This window comes from Schistocerca americana, chromosome 2, assembly GCF_021461395.2.
Source record: "Schistocerca americana isolate TAMUIC-IGC-003095 chromosome 2, iqSchAmer2.1, whole genome shotgun sequence".
Lineage (NCBI taxonomy): Eukaryota > Metazoa > Arthropoda > Insecta > Orthoptera > Acrididae > Schistocerca > Schistocerca americana.
The window spans coordinates 155,870,645-155,876,468 of NC_060120.1; the positions used below are offsets into that span (position 1 = coordinate 155,870,645).

Below are 5,824 nucleotides of genomic sequence, written 5' to 3' on the forward strand. Positions count from 1 at the left end.
CTGTGTGCCAGACAGAGACTCAAACTCCGGACATTCACCTTCCGCGGGCAAGTGATGTACAATCTTTTTCTTATTTTTTCTTTTTTCTTTTCTTCCGGGCTGACGTCCCATGTTACCCATTCAAGTTCATCGTTGATCTGCTTACTCAGGTTTTTGTTATAGAGGGCGACTAACCCTCTGACCGAACACGCTGAGCTACCGTGAAAATGTGGACCGCTTCACGATTTTGCGTGTCATCCTTGTGCAGGGGCTTCCCTGTATCGTTCCAATTTTAGTATATGTATCGCCGAAGCGAGTACACCGTCTGAGCTACCGAAGCACGAATCACAACCCGTCCTTAAAGCTTCATTTCTGGCAGTACCTCGTCTCCTACCATCCAAACTTCACAGAAGTTTTCCTGCTAACCTGCGAAATTTAATTCTGGAAACATTGTCCAGGCCATGGCAAACCCACATCTCCGCAATATCTTTTCTTCCAGGAGTGCTAGTTCCGCAAGGTTCGCAGGAGAGCTTCTGTGAAGTTTGGAAGGTAGGAGACGACGTACTGGCAGAAGTGAAGCTGTGAGGACGGGCCGTGAGTCGTGATTGGGTAGCTCAGACGGCAGTCCGGCTCTCGCAGCCCAGCGAAGCAGACGTGCAGTGTGTGCTCTCCGCCAGCAGAGCGGGCCCACGGGCGTTGTTTACTTCCTGGGGCCAACAACAGCGTGACGCCGTAGCGTCAAACCAATACAGACGATCAACCTTGAAATTCTCATTTCGGAACGACTGTACACTACCAAAGGCGCTCTAATTCGAAGGCTTTTAAAAGAGGGAGCCATGACCGGGCTGCCGACATCGTCGGCATCCACTTTTCGATCGTCAGTAGCACGGTTTATGGAAAATTCATAAACGAAGCTACATGCACCAAGCTGCTTTCTGAGATGAAACAAGAACCCCGCTCCTGCCACGCAGATGGAAATGTTGCCAACGTCGAGGTCGGCCATGCCGCACTGGGACTACGGACTACACGCATAATCAAACTTCCAATTGAACTCCCTGTCGCAGACGTTGTGGCGGTGCACCACCCCTACAGCACGGTACACGAACATATGGCTGAAATATGGACCCAGTTTATGACGTATCTACTGCTCAATGGAGTACACCAAGTGCTCATTGACCTCCAACGACACGTGCCATTCCACCTACAAATAGGAGGGTGCCTGGCCATGGTTATTTATGACGGCCAGCCTAAAACGTGTTTCGGATGCGGCTAGGAAGGCCACCGTCGTTCCGAGTGTCTCCAGCGTCGGATCACACAACTCCCACCGATGGACGTTGCACCTCCATCGACGAAGACTATTCTCCCCGTGGCTCACGCGGCGGCGCTGACGACTTTCTCCTCAAAAACCACACAGCCGACCGATTTAGCGATAAAGGAATCATCTTCCACGGACAGAAACCTGGACGATCAATCTGCCTGGCCATCGGTGGAAAACAGTACGATGACGCTGGAGCTACCGAACGCGACTGACATTGACGAGAGCAAGATGGCAACTGACTCCCTTATTGTACCGACCGAAGCATTTGTCCCGGCGGGGCGTGAGTCAGTGCCGTCTTCTGAAAATGAAGACCACGTACGGAAACAGCGATCACCGGAAAGCCGAAAGCACCGTCGTCGGACCGTGTCGGAACACGGATGTTCACATTCGGCCGGGCAAGAAACCAACCGCGATACTGAGGCCGTCTCCATTGACTCCAATCTTGCAGAACAGACGGATAAACATGCAGCGTTCGACTACCAGCCCCTTGACATAAACAGTGAGCAGCAGGAAGGTACCAGCGCAGGCAACGAATTCGCCCGGTCCCTTACTATCAAACATTCCGAGCCTATGGAACATGAACTGACATCCGCACCCGCTTCGTGGGCCGAGGACGTCGAGACACAAGATCCCGATCAGCGGCCAGCTGAGGCGCCGCCTGATCATGCAGAATTAGCAGCACTCGGCGGGGGGTAACATCACTTCCGATGTTCGCTTCTATCCAACAACGACGTGGATAACCACGCCCAATCAACGTATTCTAGGCTTACCGCCTGGCGACAGTGAATATCAACATGATAAGTTCTCCTGTCAAGACCGAACATTTGAAAGAAACAATACGAGCCATGGGAGTTGATTTTGCTTTCCTACAAGAAGTGAAAACGAATGCACTCCCGAACTTTTATGGTTACGCTTCATATGTGATACCCGATTTTACTCCACGGATGTCACCCCCTCTTTCCTCGGACGGTGCGAAAACAGCGTCTTCGCCGGCGATTTTAACTGTTTGCTTCACCCCAAGGACCAAATCCCACACTACGTTCCCTGTCCGGAACTGGGTGCGATGATACAAGAGCTTCACTTGTGCGGCACGTGGGAAAAGTCCACGGTACTCGCTCGCTCTGGACACACTCATCTTACCAGTCATTCGGCCAGCCGACTGGGTCGCATATATGTGTCGCAAGGCCTCACACAAGGAGTGGTGGACGCCGAACTATGGCCCCAGGTCTATTCATATCGTAGTGCCTATATCTGCACTATACGTCTTCTCTACCAACAAGTCTGGCGCAGCGATGGCTTTTGGAATCTTAATATAACTCACCTCCAAGACTTAGATTGCCGTCTGCAAGTTGAAGAAACGTCGACTGACTGTGAACGCCGTCACCCCCGATACACCTAGACTTTGGAGTGGTGGCTCCTCTGTGCCAAACCAGCAATCCGCAGGACAAATGTGCAGTTTGGCAGGACGTGGCAGGGTGGCATTGACAGACCATCAATTCTTACTGTGCGGCACTCAGGGACCTCGACGCTTTACCCCCTTCCCCGGAGAGACAACATGAGCAATGCAGAATCAAGGCTCACATCCTATCATTGACGAAGCACGGCCTAGAAGGTTCCGCAGTCCGCTGGCGACAGCAGGACCGAACGGCCGCAGAGGAATCCACTATGCACCACGTTGTGGCGGATAAGGCTCAAAAGTGGCTCTGAGCACTATGTGACTTAACTTCTGAGGTCACCATTCCCCTTGAACGTAGACCTACTTAAACCTAACTAACCTAAGGACATCACACACATCCATGCCCGAGGCAGCATTCGAACCTGCGACCGTAGCGGTCTTGCAGCTCCGGACTGTAGCGCCTAGAACCGCTCGGCCACTTCGGCCGGCGGTGGATAAGGGTCGACATCGCCAATATTTAATCACACAACTAAGGACACAAGCAACCATAGTAAAGGCGGTGGAGAATCATTTTCGTCATCTTTAGGAGGAAAGAACCGTTGATGACGAGGCCACTACTGAAGTGTTACAGCAGGTAACACGTACTATCGACAAGGCTACCGTGAATGCACTAACGGAGGAAGTCTCACTCGAAGAATTCGAAGACGCCCTGGACAAAGCTGTGGCCAGTAAGTCTCCTGGGCCTGATGGAATTTCCATCGAATTCTACCAGACCTTCCGTGACATCATCATGCATCGCTGGGTTATAATGTTCCGCGAACTTATGTCTGTGGACTGTGTTGGCCGCCAGCGGTTGTAGAAGGACTTCTCATACCGGTATACAAGAAAGGTGGAGGGCTATCAGTTAACGACCATCGGCCGCTCACAATGCTGAACATCGACTACAAGATTTTCGCCAGGCTTATGGTGGGCGATGATTCTCGCCCCAGAACAAACGTCGGAGGGGGGGAAGCCAACATACACAAGGCCACCCGTGACTGCAGGGACTTAATAGCGATCGCCTCTGCGTGCCGACTGAGAGCGGCGATCGTCTCCATTGATTTCAATCGCGCCTTTGTTAGAGTGCACCGTAACTTCCTCCTACATGTGATGGACCGTATGGGATTTCCCCCGGGCCGCATTGACAGCCCATGGCGTCTTTGGACCGCAGCCAACTCACACGTCCAGGTCAGTGGAAGTACGGTAGGACCAGTACCCGTTAAGAGGTCTCTACTACAAGGTTGTCCCCTTTCTACCTACCTTTATGCAATCGCACTCGAGCCACTCCTCAGGTGCCTTAACCACCGGCTATCAGGCATCACGCTGCGGGACGTCACCTTTCGCAATAGGGCATACGCTGATGAATTGCTACTGCTGACTCGTTCCAGTGAGGAAGTTCAAAGCGTACTAACCCGAATCGAGCGATACGGACAGGCCGCAGGCAGTCTTTTGAACATCAACAAGGCGGATAATGGGTCCGGTCTCGGACCGGAAGTCCTCGCTCCCCTCCCACCAGTTTCTGATCTGCGATATTTGGGAATCACGTTCACGAAGGATGTACGGAAAATAGCTGGAGCAAACTATCGACGGTTACTACAGATCATACGCGCGATGGTGCACCAGAACCTGCTTCAGGACTTGAATCAGCTACAGCGTATTGAGTACTTGAACCTCTACGTAGCATCAAAACTCAACCATGTGGCACACGTCCTCCCACTATCGTTGCAGATTGGTCGCCGGCTTCAGGTGGCCTTCAGTTGCTACGTTTCCGAGGGCCATATTTTTAAAGTACAGAACGACACTCTTACCATTCAAATGCACAAAGGGGGGCTGGGATTGTTCAACGTCAGGGAGAGAGCAGCTGCCCTTTGCATAAGCAACATGAGGAAACGATGGAAAAGTCAACACGCCTCTCTCACAGGTAGTTTACTACAGGTTCTGATGCCAGTCTCTCACGCCCCGCCGGTGTTGGTTGCGCACATCTACCATTTGTCGACCATCATTCTGGATTACAGCTATGTCAGCTCGAACCTCCCCGCCACACATCCACCAAAGGCGAAAGGGTGGAAAACGATACGCCACAACTTGACGTCGTCCACGGTGCGTTCGAAGTGGTATCTGATCGCCAACATAAAATACGTGACATTACAGCGGCTTCGCTCTATTTGACTGGCAGACTCACCTTATTGCCCAGATTGTCACCTCGTGGATACCGGTGAATATCGTTTTACATGCGTATCATCGTCCGGAGTTTGGCGACTAACACAGAAGATATTGGCTTGTTACTTCCAGGTCACACATGATATGATTGACCCTCAGACCCTCTTCTGACCAGATGAATCTTACTTTTCCGCCGCTAAATATCATGTGCTTACATGGTTCAAAGGAATTACTGTCACCTATATCTATAGCGACGGAGAGATAGAGCAGCTTGATTACTAGTGGTTCCTCTAAAGTGCTCACAATGCCCTCGAACGCACACCGAGATAACGTACGCTCTTCGCAAATTATTTATTCAGTGTTTTCGTTAACCCCCCACTCAGTTGGGGAGTGCGAAGCTACGGTTAATGTTCTGTGCAGCATCACATTTACGGCTGAACGTCCTGCCTTGTCGGCGATGAGAGAAGGAAGATACAGGCTAGTTCAAGGATTGCTGTTTTCCTTGAAGCACTAGCGAAGCAGAGTGCCTCTGTTGCAGATATACTTCTAAGGCGCTGTTGGAGATGTCAGATAATTATGGCGAAGTACCATATGGAACCATTTACGTTTATTGCAGAACTTTTTTTGCTGGAATTACATTAGTGATTTACATTTTTTTTTTTTTTTTACCCATTGAATCCCACCTTTGCTGTTGTAACACTTTGTTACTATAATTACCATTTGTACACGTTTCCTGAACATAATCATGTAAAATAAATGAATAAATAAATAAAAGTGAGGGAATAGTTAATTCCTTTTTTTATGGGAGAGTTAAGGTGGCGGTGCCAAGTAGGGGTTGATTTGATTTTGTTTCTTTTATTTTTGGAGATTAAACTTGTCAAAATGAGAAGATAGGTCCACAAAAGAAAAGAAAAGATGGTAGAGCACTTGCC

General features: G+C 50.2%; 1 pseudogene; it reads right to left on the reverse strand.

Moving 5' to 3' along the window:
• Positions 1 to 202: 202 nt before the first annotated feature.
• LOC124596742 lies at positions 203 to 299 on the reverse strand (annotated as a pseudogene).
• Between the last annotated feature and the right edge of the window lie 5,525 nt (positions 300 to 5,824).